Below are 12408 nucleotides of genomic sequence, written 5' to 3'. Positions count from 1 at the left end.
ATCACAGGTCACATATTGTATAATTTACATTTATATGGAATATACAGAATAGGCAAATCTATAGAGACAGAAAAAGCAGATTGGTGTTTGCCAGGGGCTATGGGGAGGAGGGAATGGGGAGCGACTGCTTAACGGGTACAGGGTTTTCTTTTCAGGGTGATGACAGTGTGGAGGAACTAGACAGAGAAGATGGTTGCACAACATTGTGAATGTACTGAATGCAACTGAATTGTTCACTTCAGAATGGTTAATTCTATGGCATGTGAATCTTCTACAAAAAAAACCAAAAACAAACAAAAAAAACCTTAGCGAACTAGGAATATGAAGGAAACCTCCTTAACCTAACCTAAACCTAATAAAAATCTACAACTAGCATAATGAGAGGAAGAAAAAGAAGGGCCCTGAAGTAGGATCATGCCTGGCTCAAGGAACAGCAACAAGATTGATGGGGCTGCAGTAGAGTTGGGGAGAGGGGGGACAGTAGTAGGAAATGGAGCCTGAGAGGTAATGTGGACCATGTAGTATAGAGCCTTACAGGCAATTGTGAAGATTTGGCTTTTATTCTGGGAGAGGAAGCCATTAGTGGATTTTGAACAAAGGAGTGTTGTGTTTTTTATTTTTTAATTTTTATTCTTTATTGAAGTGTAGTTGATTTACAATGTTTCAGGTGTACAGCAAAGTGATTCAGTTATACATACATATATACTTATTCTTTTCTAAGTTATTACAAGATATTGAATATAGTTCCTTGTGCTATACAGTAAATCCTTGTTGTCTATTTTATATACAGTAGTGTGTATCTGTTAATCTCAGATTCCAAATTCACCCCTCCCCCCTTTCCCTTTTGGTAACCAGAAGTTTGTTTTCTATGTCTGTGAGTCTGTTTTGTTTTGTTTTTTAATTTAATTTTTTAAATTTTAATTTATTTTATTTTTGGCTGTGTTGGGTCTTCGTTCGGTCTTCACGCTTCACGCAGGCTTTTTCTAGTTGTGGCGAGCAGGGGCTACTCTTCATTGCGGCGTGCGGGCTTCTCATTGCGGTGGCTTCTCTTGTTGCGGAGCGTGGGCTCTAGGCACGCGGGCTTCAGTAGTTGTGGCACACGGGCTCTAGAGCGCAGGCTCAGTAGTTGTGATGCACGGGGCTTAGTTGCTCCGCGGCATGTGGGATCTTCCCGGTCCAGGGCTCAAACCCGTGTCCCCTGCATTGGCAGGCAGATTCTTAACCACTGCACCACCAGGGAAGTCCTATTTCTGTTTTGTAAATAAGTTCATTTGTATCATTTTTTTAGATTCCACATATAAGTGATACAGTATGATATTTGTCTTTCTCTGACTTACTTCCGTTAGTATGATAATCTCTAGGTCCATCCATGTTGCTGCAGATGGCATTATTTCATTCTTTTTTTATGGCTGAGTAGTATCCCATTGTGTGTGTGTGTGTGTGTGTGTGTATCCCACATCTTCTTTATCCATTCATCTGTCAGTAAACATTTAGGTTGCTTCCATGTCTTGGCTATTGTAAATAGTGCTGCAATGAACATTGGGGTGCATGTATCTTTTTGAGTTAGAGTTTTCTCCAGATATATGCCCAGGAGTGGGATTGCTGGATCATAGCGTAACTCTATTTTTAGTTTTTTAAGGAATCTCCATACTGGCTGCACCAATTTACATTCGCACCAACAGTGTAGGAGGGTTCCCTTTTCTCCACACCCTCTCCAGATGAATACAGGAGTGTTTTATACCTCAGTGAAAAACAAAAATTCTTAAGTACAGTGAACAGGATCACTCTAGCTGCTGACTTGAGAATAAGACGCAGGGGACCAAGGGCAGAATCAGGGAGATCAGCTAGGAAGCTATTGTAATAATCCAGGTGGGAGATAACAGGGCTTTGGAGTAAGATGGTAAGAGTGTACGTTCATAAGTGGTTCAACTGCGGCTATATCGTGAAAGTTGAGCCAACAGAATTTGTTGATGGTTTGGATGTGAGGTGTGAGAGAAAAAGTGTTGTAGGGGACACCACAGTCATTAGCCTAATCACCTGGGAAGATAATGTTGATACTAACTGAGGTGGAGAAGACTAAAAGAGGAGCAGATTTGGGAGGGAAGATGAGGACTTTGATTTGGGACATGTTTGAATTTGAGATGCCTATTAGATATCCAAGTGGGGATGTCAAGGACATTCTCATGTGTGAGCTTGGAGTTTAGGGGAGAGGTCCAGGCTGTCAATAACATTAAAAATTTTTTTTAAGTCACAAGACGATATGAGCTCTCCGAGGGATAGAGGAGAGGTAGAGAACGGACAAGGTCCACAGATAAAGCCCTGGGGCATTCCAACAATAAGTGGTTAGAGAGATGAGAAGGAATCAGCAGAGGAGACTGAGGCGTGGCTAGTGATGGGAGAAGAACACCAGGGAAGTGGCAGTATCCTTGACCTCAGATACCCTATTTGTAAAATGTGGGTACTAACTTGTTCTGGAGTTCTTGGATTTTATTATTGTATTTTTGTTATACCTAAACATCACTTATAATTTGTTCTTAGAGGAAAGTGAATTCAGAATGTCACATCCACTCTCCCCAATAGCAGAAACAGATTTTTTTATACATTGAGAGAATGAAATACCCCAATTATTCCTAGTCATGGTTAACTCTCTACATGTACTCTTGTAAAAGTAATACTCTTCCCATTTCTGCAAAAGAAGGGATCTAGGTCTAGAGCTGTTGTCCATAATTTGTAAATGATCTGCATAATAAAAGTGCCATGGTCAAATAAATTTAGGAAATGCTGGGTTACAGTTAAATAGATTCTTTATTGTGGGATTTTTCAAAATAAATTTAGGAAATGCTGGGTTACAGTTAAATAGATTCTTTATTGTGGGATTTTCCATGCTACATGTGGTTTATGGTTCTCTAAGAAAAAAATCAGCAGACATTTATTTGACTCTGGAATTTCACCCCCAATACATAATAACTTCTAAACATTAATCTCCATAAGATACAGTGTGGAGAATGCTGACCTAGAACAATCATTAGTCAGATTTTCTGAACTGGGAAATAAAAAATAGTTGGGTGAGAGTGTTGACTAAGGTGAACTTCTAGACATTTCATTCACGTTCATGAATCATTTGTAAGATGGAGTATGAAACTGGAGGCTAGCAATATCCACTTTCATAGTTTTGGAAATTATATCAGGAGAAACTTGTGTGCTCATGATTGTGGTCGTAAAGTATAAGAAGTACATAACTGGAAGAGACCAGTAATTTGTGTTGGAGTATATGGTCACTTTACATTGTTTCAAACTCAAGAGGCTTCAGACTCTTATTGAAATTATGTCTAACTTCTCTCTGTAACTCATGCTTATCAAATCTACACATTTGCCTACTTTTCTTGAAACTATTACTATTTTCAGCCAATTTTTATCTATTAAGGAGTTTCTTACTCTGTAAAGTTTACTTCCTGCTTAAACAGCTTCAAGAGATTTTCCTTGATACTAAGATTACGAGCTTCGATCCCAAACTCCACAGTGAAGCCTCCCTGTACCTTAAAGGGGCAGTTTGGTGGGGTGGCTGAGAGCCCAGGGCCTGCAGCAGACTACCTAGGTTGGAGTTCCTGCCCCGCCAGCAGCTAGATATTTTACTCTGGGCTCTGTGCTTCAGTTTCCTCATTTGTAAAATGCAAATAACAGCACCTACTCATAGGGTTGAGGGAATTAAACGAGTTAATACATGTATATAGCACTTAGAACAGTGACTGGCACCCAGGAGTGTAAGTCATCTTTGTTACTATTATTGTTAGTCTATTAATTACTAAACTTCCTGATTTTATTTCTACCTTCATTTTATTCAGATAGAATGACCCTAATCTCCCCCCTATTTTTCTTTTTTTTTTTAACATCTTTATTGGAGTATAATTGCTTTACGATGTTGTGTTAGTTTCTGCTTTATAACAAAGTGAATCAGCTATACGTATACGTATATCCCCATATCTCTTCCCTCTTGCATCTCCCTCCCTCCCACCCTCCCCATCCCACCCCTCTAGGTGGTCACAAAGCACCGAGCTGATCTCCCTGTGCTATGCGGCTGCTTCCCACTAGCTATCTATTTTACATTTGGTAGTGTATATATGTCCGTGCTACTCTCTCACTTCCTCCCAGCTTACCTTTCCCCCTCCCCATGTCCTCAAGTCCATTCTCTACGTCTGCGTCTTTATTCCTGTCCTGCCCCTAGGTTCATCAGAACCATTTTTTTTTTAGATTCCATATATATGTGTTAGCATACAGTATTTGTTTTTCTCTTTCTGACTTACTTCACTCTGTATGACAGACTCTAGGTCCATCCACCTCACTACAAATAACTCAATTTCATTCCTTTTTATGGCTGAGTAATATTCCATTGTATATATGTACCACATCTTCTTTATCCAGTCGTCTGTCGATGCGCATTTAGGTTGCTTCCATGTCCTGGCTATTGTAAATAGAGCTGCAATGAACATTGTGATACATGACTCTTTTTGAATTATGGTTTTCGCAGGGTATATGCCCAGTAGTGGGATTGCTGGGTCATATGGTAGTTCTATTTTTAGTTTTTCAAGGAACCTCCATACTGTTCTCCATAGTGGCTGTATCAATTTACATTCCCACCAACCTCCTCCCTATTTTTCATTCCCACCTTCCAACACCACTTTCACAATCATTTCTGTTAACTTTCTTTTCCTAACCCAGTATGTCTTTCTTGAGAATCATGGTTGAAGCACAGAGTACTAAAGGTAGGCATACCATTAGCTTTTGGTGTCTCAAGCTCACCAGACTTCTATTTTTAGGGAACGTGTATGAACGCTCCTAGGTTCCTTTGAGTCATAACTGTCTTTTATAAATAGTATTAGGGTATTTCTCCTAAATTACACTGCCTTGTACTTGATCACACCATGGTTCACCTCATACTCATATTCACACACCTCGATTCTCTGATTTTGAGATCCTTCCATGGCCTCACTCCTGTCACTTTGGTATTCGACCACGTGGAAAATCTTGCTGTCGTCAAGCAACTTGGAGAGGCTACTGTGCCCCTCTTCTACTGTTTTTAATCTTTCATACTGAAAAATATCTATGTATCAATACCACTGGGTTATATGGTGGTATGAAGGGAATTCAGGCTTGAAATAAGACAGTCCTAGGTTTAAATCCTGGATTTGAACCTAGCCAGCTGTGTAGCCTCAGGTGAATTACCTAAACTTGTCACGCCTCAGGTTCCTCATCAGTGAAAAGTGTATGTGTGTGTATATATATATATATATATATATATATATATATATATATATATATATATATATATATATATATATATATATAAATAATTTGGCACTGGCCTGACAAAAAGTAGGCGCTCGATAAATGCTATTGCTTACCCTAGTATTGCTAACATTAGTGCTATTCCTGCCGCTGCTCCTGCTGTGATTGCTTTCATTGCTGTTACTACTATTGCTACCGCTGGAAGGAGACCCTGGGAACTACACATCAGTGGAATCTTCTCATTGACAGCTTTAGAGGCAATCCGTCAGCGCTGTGGTTATCCGTAACTTTGGCTCGTAGTTCAGATGTCCTGCAGTACATTCCTCCAGACTGCAGTGTGGATGACATCTTACCACAATGCTTCAATTACACGTGGTATAATTGTCTAATGTCGGAAATGAGGGTAGTTCTGGCTTTTCCTGTCAAGACAATGAAAAGACACCGCCTTGTTAAAAATGAGTACAGAATCCAATTTGCTTTGGGGGAAAACATTCCTTTTGTGCTGAGAGAATCCCATCTTTACAGGAAATTTTTTAATGATTATTACCAGGAATTCATTTCCAGGAATCCCGGCTTCTTATCTAATACCAGTAATTTTATGAAAAAGTGTAATTGTAAGTACCAGCAGTAAAGTGGCCTTTCCTTTAATAGGACTTTGAAATGATTAAAAAGTACCTGCTTTTCTCAGAAGTTAGGGATATTTTCATTCAACCTGGGAATTGCTCCATCTGTTTGCCCCTTATCTCCTTTCCTGTCCTCCATTTTCTCCGGTATATCTACCTGAATAATTATAACATAGAACAGAAGGAACGTTTGAAGTTGTACAAGTTTCTCTTTCTTGATAAAATGTTGAGAACAGAATGGGGTATTTCTATCTAGCAAATCTTCAGAGCCTCAAAGCATAAGAATCCTTGGGTAAATCAATAAATATCTCAAGCTTAGAAAATTAGGCTATTTAACCAGTTGTCTATTTATTGATTGACTCGAATGTCCTAAAGACCACAGTTTGAAGTGATTTTAAAAGTTGATTAAGGGACTTCCCTGGTGGCACAGTGGTTAAGAATCTGCCTGCCAGTGCAGGAGACACGGGTTCGAGCTGTGGTCTGGGAAGATCCCACATTGCCGCGGAGCAACGAAGCCCGTGCACCGCAGCTACTGAACCTGCGCTCTAGAGCCCATGAGCCACAACACTGAGCCCGGGTGCCATAACTAGTGAAGCCCGCGTGCCTAGAGCCTGTGCTCCACAACAAGAGAAGCCACCGCAGTGAGAAGCCCACGCACTGTAATGAAGAGTAGCCCCCGCTCACCACAACTAGAGAAAGCCCACGTGCAGCAACGAAGACCCAATGCAGCCAAAAATTAATTAATGAATTATTTATTTTAAAAACTTGATTTAGTTATCTCAGTGACTTTCAAGTGGCTTTGTGGTCAAATTACCTCAGTTCTGAATAATTTAAGAGAAGAATTTATTCAATACTGCTTTATTTTTAAAACTGAATGATCTGGAAAAACCTGAGTAGTCTTCCATTTTTGTTTCTTCCTAATGCCCTTTATATTAGGGGAATTGAATAAAGTATAATATACAAATGTTTACCCATACACTACATTTCACATGCTATCTTATTTAAATCTTCAAAAAATCCTGTAAAGATGATTTTCAATCCCATTTTACAGAGGAACAAACAGGTTACTTATTCTGAAAATAAAATGGTATCAGGAAGTACTGACTCGGAAGCACCATCCTCCCTGCCCCAGCTTTGGTCAAATCTGAGCATTTTCTCTAATGGAAGATCTGCACAATTTCAAAGCTGACTTCTGATCTGCAGACAAGGAAGCAACCCTTATCCGAAGGCCTAAAACGTCATTATCTTCATAGCTGGCTTAAAATGCGTACGGCCATAGAAAAAAGCTAGCGCACAATCACGCTATTCTCGGTGTTGTCCGTATGAATGGAGAACTGGAAAGGTTCATAAAGGTCATTTCTTCCCATCTCTCAAATGGTGCAAGAAGCTCTTCTAAAGTATCTCTTTTTAAAGTTCCAACTGTTACAGCCAGCCCATTCCTAGCCTTTCCATCCCCCTGCCCTGCCCTCTCTTCCTAGGAGGACAGTTCGATCCTCAGGTACCTACTCAGCCCCTACTCCCAGGTTCTGGACCTACCCCTGGGCTAAGAGTGATTTCACCAGATCAAGCCCTGGCATCTAGGATCAACTCCCAACTAATCTGCTACTTAGTCCTGAATGCAGCAGGAGCAGAGCCATTAGTCTCAGGCCCAGGAGCACAGCTTCCTTCCAGGCTTGAAAGAAATAGAGATAAGAGAAGTTAGCGTTGTGGTTCTGGCTCTGCAGTTAGACAGACCTGGGTTAGCCCCTGCTCTGACCCTGGGCAGCAGTGTGAGTCTGGGCAAGTTGCTTTGATCATTCTGTGCCTCAGAGTTTACTGTGAGGATCAAGCATGATAGTCCATGTTAAGCACATAACCGAGTACTTAGCAGTGCAAACAATAAAGATTAGCTGCCATTAATAATTGTCATTATTTGAGTTGGAGGTATAGAGATTGAAAATTAGGCTAGATCTGATATCATCCTTCCCATGGAATGATCCCCCTGGAAGGATAGGCAGGACCACTATACCTGTGTACTTCCCCTTTATCTGAAGCATCGGGGTTTCCACCTGGAATTGGTGAGTAAGAATCAGATAAGCCAGGTTTCCTATCCGTGCTTTTACCTGACGCTTCCTCCAATACTTTAAGATTAAACGGGATAAAGCAGAAACTAACACACCATTGTAAAGCAATTATACTCCAATAAAGATGTTTAAAAAAAAAAAAAAAAAAAAGGTTAAACGCGGCCGGTCACAATACTTTATTACTGGAGAAGAGACTAAGGACCAACCACAGTCAGCTCAGGTCATGAAGTCCATTTCTGTCTATTTCAACTGTGTCATGGCTTAGGGGACTCTCCCTGTGACCCCAGGGGTCTCTCTCAAGGCTCCCAGGGTTACTTACCTGGGATAGATTCAAAATCTATCTTCCTGGACAGGTGAGGTGCTTCTCAATGTCTCCCCTCCCTCTCTGCTGCCAGGCTCGTAGTTCTCACCAGGGGTCACAGATTTCCCTTAGGAGAGTTAAGCCCCAGTGATTTAGTGAAGGTAGCTTACTTATAAGAGTAACCATTAACATGAGATCCACCCTCTTAACAAATTTTAAGTGTTCTTGACACAAAAGCGTGGAGCACAAAGAAACTTTTGGAGGTGATGGATATGTTTATTACCTTGACTGTGATGATGACTTCACAGGGTGTGTGCATATGTCCAAACTCATCAAATTGTATAAAGTCAATATGTTGTTTTTATATATCAATTACACTTCAATATTTTTTTTAAAATTATTTATTTATTTGGCTGCGTTGGGTCTTTGTTGCCACATGCGGGCTTTCTCTAGTTGCGGCAAGCAGGGGCCACTCTTTGTTGTGGTGTGCGGGCTTCTCATTGCGGTGGCTTCTCTTGTTGCAGAGCACGGGCTCTAGGCGCACGGGCTTCAGTAGTTGTGGCACGTGGGCTTCAGTAGTTGTGGTCCGCGGGCTCTAGAGCGCAGGCTCAGTAGTTGTGGCGCACAGGCTTAGTTGCTCCGCGGCATGTGGGATCATCCCAGACCAGGGCTCGAACCCGTGTCCCCTGCATTGGCAGGCGGATTCTTAACCACTGCGCCACCAGGGAAGTCCACTTCAATATTTTTTAATTAGTAACCTTTCTAGTTCCCAGTGTCTTAAGTGCCCAAACTGGGACCAGGGTTAGCTCCTTCTGTATGGGCTTGCTTGCCAGGACATGGTCAGCACCCATTAGAAAAACTACTGGTATACATATACATATACCCCCTTATCTCTTCCCTCTTGCGTCTCCCTCCCTCCCACCCTCCCTATGCCCCCCCCCCAGGTGGTCACAAAGCACTGAGCTGATCTCCCTGTGCTATGCAGCTGCTTCCCTGATTCACTTTGTTATAAAGCAGAAACTAACACACCATTGTAAAGCAATTATACTCCAATAAAGATGTTTTTTAAAAAAAGAAAAGAAAAAGAAAAAACTACCGGTAAACACTTTCCAGCCTTCACTAATTTTACCAGCAGAGGGCGCACAACAGACATGCAATTTCTATTGAATTATCAACCTTGCGTCCAGAGTGGTCCTCATAGAGCAGAGCTGTTTATGCTCCGAATTAGTTCTTCATTTGCCTCTCATGGTTAAGAGGCTCTTGCCTACTAGTTTCAGACGCACAGCCCAAGGACGTTTGCTATGACTGGAACAGTTTCATTTATCCTAGGAAAGGATCCACCTCACCAGGCTGGATTCCATGGTTAACTAGACCACTAATTTTGAAGGCGTGGCTCAAGAAAGGTAGTTGCAGATCTTAGGGTTTATCAGGAAGCCTGGGGGTAGGGGGGAGGGGAGAGAAAGACCTGGAGGCACATCAGAATCAACTATGGATATTTAAAAAAAAATAAATTCCTGGGCCTTGCCCCCAGATCTAGTAGATCAGAATGTACAGGCTGGTGCCCCAGGAATCTATACTTTAACACGGTGCCAACGGATTTCATTCAGTCAGATGTGAACCGGCGTTTGGGAACTGCTAATCTAGGGCAATCTCTGGTGTTCACATCTCAGTTCTGCTGCTGCAGCTCCAGCCCTTAGGGACATGGACAGTCATGGAGTCAGAACTAGGTGTGAAACCAGTGGGGCCTAGGCCAGCCCTTCCAGAGGGAGCAAGGCCCCTCCCAGTGAGGGGATGAGGGATGGTGGGTGGAGGGAGGTCTCTATAAGTTAAGGCAGCAACTCTGTCCCCTCAGATGTTATAACAGAATAATCACTGACCCCTCTCTGCATCTGCCGCTCAAAGTTGCAGGAGAAGCTAAGCCTTGCTTTCCAGGGAGCTCTCAGCATGTCTCCAAGCCCTCCATCCCGGCCCCGCACGTACACAGGGTGGGCGGCAGTCAGCTACACTTGGGGGGTGGGCTTCTCCAGCTATTCCGGGCTGGACCTCCCTCCCCAGCACCGCTCCAGGTGGCGGTGCTCAGAGAAGCATTTCGTCTTGGTCTCCCTGACTGAAGGGCCCTGCTGAGACAGTTCTCAGCCACACTGAACTCAGCCAGAGCCAGTCCTCAGGCTGAATCGGGGGCCTGAGCAAATGCTCCGATACTGGGGGAAGGGTGGTGCTGGGGGTCCCAGTGACAGGATCCTACAGCCCCCAAAGGCTGAGCTGCAGAGTCCGGCTGGCTGTGTGGTTCCTAGCTATTGTCCAAGCCAAGGACATCTCAGGGACTCCTTTGGCCTGGAGCTGACACTTCTTCTGTCAGCCACTTGGGTTTCCTGGAGGATGTGGTCAGGGGTGTCCCATTCAGGGAGGAATGTCCCTGTCTGGCCTCCCGGATATTGAGTGGCCTCCTGGTCAAGCCTCCATGGGTCAGGGGCACTGGCTGGAGCAAACTCACAATCCCTGCAAGGGGAGAAATCCTGGAGCTTGGAACCAGCTGGAAAGACAGTATAATATCATAGAAAGAGCCTCGACTTGAAGTAAGACAAATTTCCCTTCACCACTTACTACCTTGGACAGGTCAGCACCCATATTCTTATCTGTAAAATGGAAGGCATTATCCCTACCTCACAGGGTTGAAGGAAGATTAAATGAGCTAGTGAAAGAATATAAAATGTTTTAGCACAGGGTCTGGTATCCAATAGGCATTGAAATGTTCGTAGTTATTTCTCCAGGTCCTGTCTCTGTAGCACAGTTGAAGACTCAAGGGTACAGGTCTGGAAAGTGAAGGGGGGCTGTAGAGGGGAGATACTGGCCATCATGGATCGTTCCAGAGCTTTACTGAGGCTGAATGAGGAGCCCGCATCTCCTGAAGCCCCCCGCTCCTCACCACCCTCACAGCAACAAGGGTGTCACTGTTCTCTGGCCTCCTGAGTCCCCTTCCTCTGGGTGCACTCTGGGAACAGCCCATTCCCAGGTCCTCTTGCTCGGTCTGTGGGCGGCCTGGGGGCCACCATGCCACCCTGCTGCTGCCAGCAGGAAGTTCTGGGGCTGGGAGACTGGATGGAGCCCAGAGCTTCTCAGGATTCCTGGGGCCACAGTGGGGAACCCCCTGACTTCTTGGCTGTCCCCAGGTGCCTGAGCAAGAGCAATGTCATCCTACAGGAAGGGACGGGATTGGGCAGGTGAGCTGCAGAAGATACAGGCAGGTAGGATTGGTGAGTGCCTGCTTTTGGCAGCAAAACTACCAGAGCCTTGGCGGTACCAATTACCAAAAGGTAATTGTCTGGGGGCAGTTTTCAGAGTCTGGATTTTAAGGTGGGGACCAGCCAGCGTGGAAGGGACAGCCCTGAGGCCCACACTCAGGAGGCACCCGGGAAGGCTGCCCGTTCCTCTCAGAGGAGCTAAGAAAAGTGGAGGCTTTTCCCTCTTACCGGTCAGTAAACCTGCTGAATCTTCCCAAAGGTTACTAAATCTAGATGATGCTAAGACCTTCCACTGGCTTCCCACTGCACTTAAATAAACCGACATTCTCCTCCCTGCTTGCTTAGCCACACCAGCCCCCTTTCTGTTCCTCAAATGCACCAACCTTACCCCTGCCTCAGGGCCTTGGTATCTGCTGTTTCCTCTGCTTGGGGTTCTTTTCCCTCACAGCTGGTTGCTTTCTTTCATTTAGGTTTCAGCTCAGATGTTCTCTCTTCAAAGACACCTCTTGGGGCTTCCCTGGTGGCGCAGTGGTTGAGAATCTGCCTGCCAATGCAGGGGACGCGGGTTCGGGCCCTGGTCTGGGAAGATCCCACATGCCGCGGAGCAACTAGGCCCGTGAGCCACAATTACTGACCCTGCGCATATGGAGCCTGTGCTCGGCAACGAGAGGGGCCGCGATAGTGAGAGGCCCGCGCACCGCGATGAAGAGTGGCCCCCGCACCGCGATGAAGAGTGGCCCCCGCTTGCCACAACTAGAGAAAGCCCTCGCACAGAAACGAAGACCCAACAAAGCCATACATACATACATACATATATACATAAAAAGAATGTAAGCAGACAAGAATAGCATTAAAAAAATTTTTAAAAAAGCAAAATAATTAAAAAAAAAAAAAGA

The sequence above is a fragment of the Eschrichtius robustus genome, chromosome X, assembly GCF_028021215.1.
Source record: "Eschrichtius robustus isolate mEscRob2 chromosome X, mEscRob2.pri, whole genome shotgun sequence".
NCBI lineage: Eukaryota > Metazoa > Chordata > Mammalia > Artiodactyla > Eschrichtiidae > Eschrichtius > Eschrichtius robustus.
The sequence above is the reverse complement of the archived record's forward strand: the minus strand, read 5'-3'. Positions refer to the sequence as shown.